This window comes from Prinia subflava, chromosome Z (genome assembly GCF_021018805.1).
Source record: "Prinia subflava isolate CZ2003 ecotype Zambia chromosome Z, Cam_Psub_1.2, whole genome shotgun sequence".
In the NCBI taxonomy this organism is placed as follows: domain Eukaryota; kingdom Metazoa; phylum Chordata; class Aves; order Passeriformes; family Cisticolidae; genus Prinia; species Prinia subflava.
This window is the reverse complement of record NC_086283.1, coordinates 76,545,921-76,559,650: the sequence shown is the minus strand read 5'-3', so window position 1 is coordinate 76,559,650 and position 13,730 is coordinate 76,545,921.

Genomic DNA, 13,730 nt, shown 5'->3' with positions numbered 1-13,730 from the left:
AAAGGAAGGAAGGAAGGAAGAAGAAGGAAGGAAGAGAAAGAAAGAAAGAAAGAAAGAAAGAAAGAAAGAAAGAAAGAAAGAAAGAAAGAAAGAAAGAAAGAAAGAAAGAAAGAAAGAAAGAAAGAAAGAAAGAAAGAAAGAAAGAAAGAAAGAAAGAAAGAAAGAAAGAAAGAAAGAAAGAAAGAAAGAAAGAAAGAAAGAAAGAAAGAAAGAAAGAAAGAAAGAAAGAAAGAAAGAAAGAAAGAAAGAAAGAAAGGAAAGAAAATTTGGTAATTCAGTTTGCATTTATCTGTGATAATCCAGCCATGAGTGGTGTTGTAGATTCCCCTACCTCTCCTCTCTACTGTCATGGCTGCAGTGATAATGCTTTTGGTTTTTTTAGTTAAAAAAGTCTAATTAACAATGATGGCCAATGAGCAAGCAGAGCAAAACAATTTACAGATATTTTTCCCATCCTTTCATTTGGAGAAAAAATAGCTTGGCTTTACTGAGTCAGAGGTTTCTGTGCAGTAATGCAAAAGGGAATTTACCTATCAGCAATGCAGCTTTGATATAACATCGTGTCACAGGCCAGAGAACCAACATTTTCCTACATCTCTGGGACATTTCAGTCCCACTCAGACATTTTATTGGCACACACTGTCTTGAGAAACCCTTGTGGGGCCAGCAGGGTTGAAAACTTGCAGGGTGTATTGAGTAAAATGAGGCTGTGGCAAAGATAAGGCAATCATTAAATCAAAGTCTACTGATAGTGGTCAGGGACAGAAATTATGTAGCAGGATCTATGTGCCAGTACAGGAGATAAAGATAAGGGACAATATCAGATGGATGTCAAGATAATCTCTCAGATCAGGCTGGGGCGCCTCACCCACACCCTCACAATGCCTGGCTCTTAAAGCTGCATTCCCAGAACTGTCCTTAGAGGCAAGAAGCTCCAGAGCAAGACAGGAAGCTTTTGATAAGGTATTGATCTGAATTTGGGGCTGGCAATCAAGATAGGCTAGGCTAGGCTAGGCTAGGCTAGGCTAGGACAGGATAGGATAGAAGAGTATACAGGATGCAGGATAGAATAGAACAGTATAGGATAGAACAGGATAGGATAGAACAGGACATTTCTGTTGCAAGGGACCTGCAGCAATCGTCTACTCTGACTGCCAGACCAGCTTATGGGTACTGAAAATTAAAACAAATCATTAGGGGCAAAGACAATTGTTAAGAACAACACAAAATAAATTACGTCCAGATACACAATTTTGGCCACTGGTAACTCACTGGAACTACTTGAGTTGTCCCCATGGACAAGGCAGGGGAGGATCTGTACTTAGAGGATAGATAGAAAAGGGTGTACTCTGAAAGCAGAAATGAATCTGAGCTTTTTTTGTGCTTACTCCTCTTCAACCTATGTCAGCTGCTGAAGACCATTGTTGCAGATACAGATTTCACTTAAGAAGTTTGCAATGACCTTTTTATATGTCCACATACTTTTTAGAGAAGGCTTAATGCAGAAAGAGCAATCATAGTTCTTGTTTGTCTGGAAGTCTCCTTCCAAGTGCTCCTGCACAGTGCCTGAACAAGGTCTCTTAAATTGCAGTGGAATCACTTAATTGTGTCATTAATTACAACTGGAGGAGTTGGGCAGTGAGGGGAAGGCAGAGGGGAGCAGCTCAGGAGTTCCAAATGGAAGAGGTGATTTTTCAGTTGGGCATGACCCACAGTTTTGGTGCTACATCCTCTAACGGCATGGCTGCACTCGAGTCTGGAGCTTTCATCCCTGTCTTTTGCAGTTTGAAAGCCTGAGGCTCTGAGATGTGTTTCTGCATATTCTGTCTCCTGGACAGTCTTGCTGTATCATGCCATTTTTAGTCTGTAGGAGGGCTGAAAGGAGGAGGTGCTGAAAAGCCCAGGAAAGCAGAATTTGTAATTTCTTCAAGCTAACCAAGTGATGGGAAATTTGCCAAAAAATGTTGTAGTATGATTTCTCAAGCTTTCAGAAATCTACTGAGTAACCCAGCATTTTCTAAAATCCTTCAAAGCAGTTCAGATGATAAGCATCTTTTTGGCAAAAAACAGGTTTGGTTCTCCCTTGCTCTCTGCAAGCACAACTATAAGGGCTGCTCCATAAATGTTTTACCTTTTTTTTTTGCATTTTAAATTTCAACCATTCTTATTAGTACCTAAAGTATTTTTTCCTGAGTTTTATTTGAGGTTCTGATTCATAATAAAATCCAGTATTGTGTCATTACCTGAATCCAGGTCAATATGACAAGCATCAGGTCCCTTGAATACTGCCTACATGTCAGATCCTTTTCATGGGGAATATTTATCCTACTTCTTGGACTCAGGGAGGTCCAAAACTTTAACAAAGTGGTATTGCCTGGTTCAATAAAAAGATCTTAATAACCAAGTTTCCCTCTTGCTGGCTATGTCCTAGCAAGTGCATCCTCAGTTGAGGGTTTGCTAAGTCAGACTTTGTGTGTTCCAGCACAGTAAATCTGTACAAACCAAGACATTCTCTGTGTAGAAACCCCACCTAAGGAGGTTTCAGGCTGCTCAGGGCAGTTTGACATGAGCAGATTAATACCTTTTCTGGTGGGTTTTTATTTCTCCAAGTTGTTTTTTTGTTGTTGTTGTTTTGTTGGGTTTTTTTTTAACACAACACCATTATTCTTGTTGTGATCTTATGAATGTTCCATAGGACATTTCTCACACATCTCAAGAAGCTTATGAGTCAGTATTTTTAAACTTAAAATTAGGTTCCTGAAAAGATATCCATGAATATAAATTCTGTCAGAGTTTGGGAAAGCGTTAAATATCCTGTAAGTGTCACCAAACTAGAGTTTTGAAATTTAATTAGCTTATAATATATAGCTACTTTCCATAACTAGATTCTCTGAAAATATATAGAGGAAGAATGAAAATTCAGGAATCAGTAACAAAAAAATGAAACTTTAGGTTGCCTAAATCTTCTACATCATCATTGCTGGTTTTGTTTTTGCTGTAAGTGTATTTCTTCCTTTTCATTAAAACTAAATCCTATGTGAGGCTCTGGCAAGCAATAAATATTAATTTGTATCCCTTTTCCCATCTTTTTTCAAGGTTATGGGGGTGCTCTCTTTCTATAAATGTTTTTCACATTTTGAATACAAAAAAAAAAAAAAATCCTATGCCTAAAAGTTTTTAAAATGGGCACTGCAAATTCAGAAGACATGCCCCAGTGATGAAGCTTAAAGGAGGAGCTTTGACCTCAGGTGTGTTTATTTGCTTTTAAAATATAAGCAATAACTTTGAGTTTTGCTTTTGGTTTTGAAAAATTCTGGTTTCTTCTACAACCCAGTTCAGGAAATATCTGTGCCCCAAACAACAGTTAATAAACATGTGCTTACTCCAGACATGGTTTTAAATCACCGCCAAATGAACAGAAAGAAAATGAAAAGAAAACTTCAAATGCAGATGTTTTCAAATATGTATCTTTTTTTGCCTTTAAGTTTTTCAAAATCATTGCTATGGTTTATAACAGTAGTAAGAACTTTTGACACTTTCACTTTTTTGGGGGGGCGGGCATGGTAGGGGGGTTGTGAGTCCTTTTGTTTCATAATGTAATTTTGAACCGTGTTTTTTTCTCAGATCATTGCCTTTACAGCTAAACCTTTGTTGGTCACAAATGTTAGGTGCATTTACTTGTGCAATTAGTCTCTGGGTTGAGGATGGGGTCGGCAGACCTTATCTGTGCTGATAAATGTGGGGTTTTGCCTATGAATGGGATTATGGGGACCAAACCCCAGGTACAGACCTGTACAGCGCAGCTGTGGCAGCCTGTGCTCTGGGTAGCTGCAAAGATGGGATCTGCTGGGGCTTCTCTTTGTGTGCGTTTGCACAACTGAAACACCATGGATCATACTTGCAAAGCCTTTTATTTTCCTCCCCCTCCCAGAAAGCCATATCTCTCTTTATCTTCTGCATCAATCTCTCCCTACACCGAGACAGTAAAGTTAGGACACAGGATGGCTTTGTCTACAGGAGCACATTCAGATTAGTCTTCCAGACTAATTTTCTGCTTGGGTTACTTTCCTAATTATAATTTGTGTTCTCATCATGTCGTGGAAGAGTACATTTTAAATGGGCTTGCAATACACAGCTTTATAGCACTGTCCATAACCTAGAATACCAGTTTTAAATTTGTCATAATGCAAATGCCATAATAATTGCAAGTTTTCAACACTGTGATCTATTTTTTTCCCCAGCTACTTGTAAACTGAAGGTTCAAGTTTCGTTTTCCCACTCCATATGTAAGAGCATTGGAGCAGGATGTTGATCTAACTTTTCACAATCAGAGCTGTGTATGTTATGGATCATGTTCCAAAACACTATTAAATATGTGGAAATGGAAAAAAAAATACATTAATTATACCTTCTTTAGCCGTCTTATGCTTGCTAATAGGTTTTAAATTGACTGTTGGGGTTTTTTACTGATAACCACAAAAATGTGTTTCATTCTCTGAGTTAATACTAGAACCATTTTCTGGGAATGGAGAACTGATTTTTTATTGAGTGATAGAAATAAGATGCTAGATTCTGTCAAGACTAGAAGAAGGGAAAGGCAAATCTGACTTAGCCACCTCCTCTGTGGGATGTGCAGCCCCCCTGCACTCCATAATGCAAAAATTTTCAGGGGAATCTTAGTCTGTTGAGTCCATTGAGAGACACTTTAAAAGAGCAGAACCATGCAGAAAAGCATGTGTACAGGAAAAAAAAAAAGTTATATATATTGTTTACAAATTAATTTGGGCATGTTTATTTGCACACCTTACCTAGCCTGATTTACCTTGTCATAGCCTCTACCTACAGATACTTCATTAAAGCCAGGATTTTATAATAAAATTGCCCATGTTGTCTCTGAGAGTGGTCACAGAAAAGCCAGATTGTGTCCTACCTTAAGGAATCATATCCTTCTGTTGTCATACAGCAGGATAAATGACAATACCATGTGACAGAGAGAAGGAACTCAGTTTCCACGTCTCCCTGGTCCCACTTTGCAATCTGTTGAGAAGGGATTGCGTGTTTGGATCTGGTTGTTCCCTGAATGCTGATTTAGATCTCACCCATTGTAGCCTTGTAGGGAAAAATCTCGATGCTGCCCTGGTGGGTAATAGTCATAGATCATTAGCTGCAAGACTAATTCACTGTGAAAGTGTATGATACCACAAAACACTCATTGTCCCAGGGCAGACATAGTCATTTGACGGTTTCTACATGAACATTTTCCATTGAGATATGGATGTTTTGGGTTGTGTTATGAAAAACCTGAATGTTTCGGATCTTTGTGCAGCCCGAGAACAGCTGTAATCCCCACAGCTGTGAGAAGGATGCTCCCTACATGGCAGAGAGCTCAGGAGATGGCTGGTAGAGCATCTTCCCAGCCTGCCCACTTTGGGTGTGGCAGGAGGAACAAACAGGGTTGGGGATCCACTGCTTTCCAAAGGAAAACAGAAAGAGATTTGTCCCTTCATCTCTCAGTAGTCACAAGATCCAGGCTGCCAAGAACCACCCGGCTGATGCTAGAAATTAACTTGCCTGAGGAGGAGCAGGGCAGGACAGGGGGATGCAATGGTGCCCAGGAAAGTGCAGTTCAGCGCTTCAATCATCTCCCCAGACTTGAGCAGCTGAGCTGTGGAAATCACTTTGATGTAAATCTCTCAGCCACTTTTTTGTCTGAAATAAATGGTGCATAAAGGAAATGCAAAATTGTTTGGTGGACAGGATTATCTATGTGTTTACCACTCTCAGCACTTTTCTTTTGTCTTTTGACTGTGTAGCTCCCGTTGGTATGAATAGCTGAGCACGAAAGCAAAACTGCTGAACACAAGCAGGGTGTGGGAGAGCTCTCCCTTTAAACCTGTGACAGCTCTGCACTCGTGATTGCAGGAAATGTCAAGTTAGAAGAATTACTAGTAGTACAAAGTAACTATTTTTCATGTCCAAGGTTGTCTGTTCAGTGTTAACCCAAATGTAAACTTCCTATATTTCTGCATCATTATTATACCCCCCGCCCCACCGGATTTCGTTTATGTATTACTTATTTATTACTTTCGCATTTATTTATTTATTACTTTCATTTCCATACATATGCACCCTCACACATATATACACACAGCTATGGCAGCTCATGGTGGGTTTTCTCATGGCATTCTATCCCTTCAGTTCTATTTGAGTATGTATTATTCTGTTGCCATAACATGCTGATGATATACAATATTTGTATAAAGATTCAAATCAATGTTTATCACATCAGAGCACTATCATTCAAAAGGGAAGCACAAATCAATAATTCATTAAGCAAGAGAGAAATGAATGATTTGAATTTGTTGTTCTTCTCCCCTCTAATACTTTCAAATAGAATTGCATTGTTTAAATGAAGTTTGATCACTTTAGGACTAAATGAGCCTGATTTAATGCATCAGATAGTAGTCAGCATAGTATTCATCATGGGACAAATAGTAGAAATGTACAATTACCATATATAGTATTCAGTTTGCTGAAACTTCTTATTCATTAAAAATATTTCATTCTATAAAAAATATTAAGGGGTGAAGGGGTTGGGGGGTGTTATATGGGGTTTCGAGTTGAATAAAATAGCTTTTTTAAATATAGATAAAATTATTCATTTCAAGTTGGAACCCTTCATGTTCAAAAAGCTTGTCTCATGAAAAATGAATAGAGCTACTGTGAAATAAAAAATTTGCTCTTTAAAAAAAGGGTATACTCAATCTAGTTAATGTTAAATGCAACACTTCTGGAAAAATTAGAAAAGTTTTCCTTGGAGTTTCAATTTTTGACTGAAACAACCAGAGGAATAGACATAAAAATATGACTGCTAATCAGCTCAATTTTTTTTTCACTGATGATCAGTTCTTAATTTCCTTCTTGTATTTGGAAGAATAAGCTCCACCATTCTCTTCGGTGTATGTTGAAACTGAATTTGCATTCTCTGAACCTGTCCAAATCCATGAGAAATCCATGTGATCTCCTGCATTGGAATATGGGCTAAATGAATGAGCCCCTGGATTTCAGATGCACCCTTAGCCTTCCTAATTTCCTAATTCACCAGTAATAAAGTGGTCATTGCTGATGACACAGGGAATTCCTTGTGGTTTTAAAACACAATGACAGAGTATCCACCAGGAACCACAGAGCATTAGCAGTTGCTTTCACTGGGGATGAGTGTCCTCTATTGATTGGCTTTCATTGCCTGAGCTCAATAATGCTTTTATTTATGATGACATAGTTTATGATTGCTTATTTATCTGCTGTGTGTTAAGATGAGCTTAGAATCAAATTACCATATTTACCAAAATAATAAATTGGATTCTGGATTCTTGTAAAAGATGTTTTATTCCTAGACATATATAACAAAATTCAATAGAAAAGAGAAATAAAATACTCACACTGGCCTTGAAATTTTCCAATCTCTACTCTTTGATGTTCCTGTCAATGAGATGATGCCTTCCTCTGCTCAGCTTCTGATCTATTCTGATGGCCCTGTAAGGAACTTTATTTTCAAAATTTTACCTCCTCTGTAAAATTCTGCCTTCAAATGTGAATTTACAAGAGGGGCTGAAATCAGCACAGCTTGCTGTGTGTTACGCGCTTGACACATCAGATGTAACCTAGACTGGACCCACCAGGTGGTTACACAAATGCAGAGTAAAAAGAAACAACAAAGACTGTTAAAGTTGTGAAGCTGTAGACCAACAGGTCACTCAGTGAAGTCACCTAGATTGTCGTGGGGAGGGATGACTTTGGGCTTCCCCTGTTGTCATAGCTGTCATACTCTTCCCCATGAGGGAAATAACCCAACCAATCTACAAAAACAAACAAACAAACAAAACATTAAAAACACAAACAAACAAAAACCAAACATGAAAACAACAACAAAAGTAAAAACCAAAACCAAACAAAGAGAAACACAAAACAAACAAACAAAAACTCCAAACAAAAACAATCAACCAAACAAACAAAAACCTCACCTTCTTACCTATGTTTTCCCATAAAATGGAACTGGATTTATGTTGTAGCAATATTCTTCAGTTGTTATGCATTTAGGATGATCATGGGTAACCCATGTTACCAATGCAACACAAGACAGTTTTACTTTTTGCACTGGCAGCCTCTTTACAGGACTAGAGATAACATCAAAGTAACTCATATATAAATTAAGCTGTTGATAATAACTAAGACTAGGGGGAAAAAAACCCAAACGTTTTATTTTCTGATTTGTGTCTTCAATCAATCACAACATGGTACAGTTGTGTTTTAGTTTGTCTGCTCAATAGACATTCATCTGTTGTGTTGATTGACACAGCGCCGTTGTATTTTTTCTTGACTTTTAAGGTAGTTTTTACAACATTCAAGGTGCATAAGTTAACAGAAAAGGAGTGTAGTAACATTTCAAGATAGAAGGAGGCCATAAAGATGAAGAGAATGTAAAATTTACAATAACAGGAAGTTACAAATTAGGATAACTCCCTTGCTTCCATAACTGGTTAGTCCCTCTATAAGTATTGTCCGAATATGTCAGTAAAACATGAAGTGTTTACATACAATAAAAATTAATGGATGAGATAGAGTTAGCAAATACTTTAATATTCTTAATAAGATTATTTTAGATATGATTAGGCTGAAATTCAGGTGCAAGTATTTATCAGGATTTCTGACCTGTAAAGACATAATTTGAAGAACTGTGTTTGGTCTAAATCAAGCAAAGACAATGAAAGAAAGATACGGACTTTTAAGTACATGTAAAGAACATAAATATGGTATTGACAAGATTAAAACACATTGCCTGAAACCTCTCTGTACATGAACCATTTCAGACAAGTCATTTGGGTTCAATAGAGCCTATGTGGCCTCTTTTTGTGAAAAAATATTTATGTGGGAAACTTAAAAGCACATACATGCCAAGATTATTTTTTTTTCCTTTTGCTATCTATGTAGCTGCATGCACGCACTGATTGCTACTTGTTACTGTGCCTTTTTGTTGAATGATTCCATTAAAGTCAAATATTTTAGGAGTCTCCAATCCTGCTTTGGAGGGGATGTATTTATATTGTACATATTGATGCTCTTCTAAGTGATGAATCCCTATGGGAGAACTTCCTGAAATTTATTACAAATAATTTCACAGTGCTCCCCATGTCATCTTTTGACATCTGTGTTTACCCATTAATAAAGTAGGACAATTATGTTACAGGATCTCTCTGAATTCAGCTGTCTAATAATATTAAGATTTGCTTAGTGTTATAATTTTTTCTCGGGGTTTTTTTTTTTTTCTGGGACAAAACTATGTCTTTCTTTTTATCTAATAAGGAGCTTTTGTGAGATTATCTCATTTCACAGATTTTACAATAAGAAACCTAACATTTGCTGGCTTTTTTTCCATTGTATTCTTCCAGTTTCACTGACAGTACTAATCACATTTATCAAGTTTACCTAGTATGTTGGAGAAAAGGAAGCAAGTCACAGAACAATCCTTCATTATCACCTGCATAAATATATTTGGCTTCTTGAACTAGTCCCTGTGATTCCACTCTGTGATAGAAAAGAAGGATGTTTTCAAAGACAAATGATACCATCCTAAATCAAGCTTCTGATACTGGTTAAGTGAACCTCTAGAGCACACCTTGTTTCTCTTCACCAGCTGGTGATGTGAGGCGAGGAGGACCTGGGGTGACGATCTCATGTCTAGGTGAGATGAATTACACCCTGAGACCAGCAGAGTCCTGATCATGCTGGACTGCCCTGTATCACACAGCCTTTAGGTATTCCCCAAGGAATTTCTCCTGGAAAAATCCCCAGGTGATGAATCCCCAGGACAGTCCTATCCCCAGGATAGTCTCACAAAGGCTAGAGTCTGTTCAAAGCCCTCTATCCAGTAGCAGGTAAGGTAACTTGGGAGGATGATTTAACTTTACAAGAAGCTTTGCCGTGGATACAGAGTTTCCATTTAATTGAGATGACCCAGTCAGAAAGAAGAAATTATACTGAAAGAAAGGTTGCAGTTTTTTGTACAACTTCCCCATGAGTGATAGCAAAGGTGTCTCTTTACCAGAAGGCATTTTGCCAATTAAGATTTACTGTGTTGTCTTTATAAATGGGACTTGCTGCAGTTCTTGTAACCCCTGAACTTGCTCTCAGGCGTCAGCCAACATATTATGATCAAAAATTGTTGTCATTAATCCCATTACATTATTCTCAGTAGTGGGATAAATTCATCAATGGATAATCTCATCCTGCTTAATCTCATTAGTTTAGATTATTTCTTTTTTAGATATTCTTATCATAATCATATCATCACAACCCTTGGAAAGTTTGGCCCCAAAAGCGCTCTCACGTGTGTTGGGTTTGTTGGTTGTTGGTTTGTTTGCCCTTTTTTTAATTAATATTTCACAAATTGATAAGAAGGTTAACATTTAACCCTCAATTGCCCCTGGTGAGACAAAGAAAAGCTTGGAAATTACTCAACAGATGACTGTATACTATGGAAGTCAATTGCCTCCACTTGGTAGGACTCTGATTTTTAAAGATTTGCTTCTGTGCACTGCCATTTTTCACATGTATCTAGACAGAGGCATCATTTGCAGTCAGCTGAATCCCTGACTATATCACTTTGTTTTGATAGAACCTGCTGAATCATACTGAGTAGTACCTTTCCTCAGAACAGATTCAAAATTTCAACTCTGAAAATATTATCTGAACTGCCAGCTAATATTGATTAAGCATGAACTCCATCAATTACTTCTTTAGGAATAAAACCCCACAGTCTTCCCTGTATCTAATTTTCTTTTTCTGCAGGTGTTCTAAAATACAGTGATGTTTTATAACACAAGAGTCCTTTCTTTCTTTCTTTCTTTGCAAGGTAGGGAAAGGAGGAAAAGCTACTGATATTGCACGTCCTTTATAAATTAAGCTAGCAGTCCTACTTGTTGGAGCACGAGGCTCCATGTGAAGCCTAGGTCTGAGTTCATGTTTACCTTAACAAATTTAAAATAAACCTTGTGGCTCCTATAGGGAGCTCAGCAGACACCAGATTACACTACATTAAATGTAGCACTTTTTTTTTGTTGTTGGAAATGGTGAAGCTGATGTGAAAATGATTCAAGGTGGGGTTTTTTTGTTGCTTTGTTTTTTGCTTTGTTTTGGTTTGGTTTTTTTGTTTGTTTGTTTAGGTGTTGGTGCTTTTGTTTTTGGTTTTGGTTTTGGTTTTTTGGTTTTTTTGAGTCTGAAAGAGACATCAGTTGACTGGAGAGCTCTCAGATGCCGGCTTTGGGAGGGAGGTAGATCTGTGTGTTCATCCCTCTTTCAAAGGCTGTTTATGCACTTTATCTAATGACTCTTTCATGTAAATGATCTTCCTGAGTTAGATTAGAGCCCTTGGAATAATAAAATGAGGTTAGGCACATATTAGTATGTGGATATACTCCTCTGCTCCTCTGAGGTCTCGTAACATTATTCATGAGTGTATGAATGACCGCAGTCTGTTCTGAGTCTGTTTTCAGATCCCTTGTATTCCCCAAAAGAAGCTTTTCTGAATATTTATATGTCATTCATGATTCAAAATGGGTCTTTATTCTTTAGCCATCCAGTCACTAATTGCATTTAAACTGACCAGTCTGGGGACAGCACCCTATGATAGAGGTAAAATATGACACATAATGTATATTTTGTAGTGAGTAGGTGCATTCATGAGTGCCTCATACTTCAGAAGCTGTTGGTCAAAGCTGCTTAGTGAATGTATATAAATAAATCAATTTTCAAAAATCAATACTGGGTTGCAAACAATTTCTAAGAATACAAGTACACAAAGTATTGATGACCACCATTCAGAGCACTTTGCAGGAGAGGCTACTCTTGGAGTTAAAATCTCATTGGAACAGACATACAATTCATTCATGAGCTCACGTAGCCCCAGTAATTTAAATAAGCTGATCACAGGCAACTTGTACACCTGTATGAGATAAAGATAATATGTTTTATTCTTCAGTGCAGTTGCATAAATCATTTGCCATGTGTTTCCAGAACTCTTGTGGGTTTGTGGTCAGAGCAATACCCCTACAGAACCAATGCAGTAGTAAGTGTGGTCTACTAGTGCTCATGGTTTAGCAGCTGTGCCTTCACTGTTATCAAACCAATCCATTCATCTATCAACTATCAGCATAAACTTTTGTTTTATATGCTTCCATGACTTATATTTCTGCTTTTATTTCCTCTGACTCATTTTCTTGATCTTATTTTCTTAATCATAATCAATAGTTCTTCAGTAGATGTCCACAGCTTCTGGTGGAATGGTGTCACTAATATTCTTCTGAGTCCTTCTATCCATCCATCCATCCATCCATCCATCCATCCATCCATCCATCGATCCATCCATCCATCCATCCATCCATCCATCCATCCATCCATCCATCCATCCATCCATCCATCCATCATATGCTACCTCTGATAAGAACCTCTTACTATTTCTTCACAACTCTTCCTTTCCTTTCCTGTGAAGTTCAGCAGTTTCCAGAAGACCAGTGTGGTGACAGTGCACTACTCTAAATCCCGATACAGTCCAATGAGGAGAACTGGTGTCTTCCATGTCCCATTGGTGACCAACCTGTGAGTTTCCAGTGCTGCATAATGACTTTACAACAGGCAGACTTTGGTCAAAGCAGGATGAAGTGTCAGCATTCCAGCAAACTGTCAAATCCTTATCCAGCTACAGCTGAGTTCAAGAACCTTGTCCAAGAATTAAGAGCTAACCATTCGCATGACGTCTCACTTGCATGAATGAATACAGGTCAACCGTCACTGTATATGAAATAGAGATTTTGAGAAAACAAAAGTTATGCATAAATGATTGACTTTCTTGCAAGAAAAACCTTCTTTCCTTCCAATGGGTGACTGAGTTTCCAGCAATTGCATTGCAGGCAAGGGGATTTATTTAATTTTCTGTGCTCAAGGGTTGTTGCCATTTCTGTAGTCCTGAGAAATCCTCCTGGATGAGGAGAATATTTGAGTCCCAAGGAGAAATTCAGTCTGCAAGGGGGTAGCTCTCCACATCAGAATCCTCTCCCACAAGGCAATTCATGCACCCTTAGCTTGAAAATGGAAGCTGAGATGGAGGGAGAAAAGATGTAGACAATTGTCACTTAGGCTATCTGTGGGTACTGACAATGGTCTGAATGGTAGGCATGAGGCAGCAGCAGTGCCTGTGTGAAATCATTCATATAATACTTTCACACAAGCCTGAGAAAGTAGCCTGGGGAAAAAAAAAAAAAAAAGGAGGAACCAAAACAGTTCTTGGGAAGTGAAAACCATCAGCAGGTGGTGTTTTTTCAAACACGTTTACTGGCAAAGTTGTTTACAAGAGGTGTAGGCTCTGAATGACCAATCATATTCACTGTACCGAAATACTGTATAAAAGAAAGATTTAGAAGAATAAAGATTACTCTCATCTTTGCATCACACTGAGAGTCATGTCATTATTCCATGCCATCCATAAGCCATGACGACAGGTATCTGTTTCAGAATTAAATGTCAAAAATTTAGTAAATATCCCTTTTTCCTTTGATGTTTGACTTCTGCTAATGACTTGGGACTATATGGTAAATAAATATGGATGGATGGATGGATGGAAGAACTCAGAAGAATATTAGTGACACCATTCCATAAGAAGCTGTGGACTTCTACTG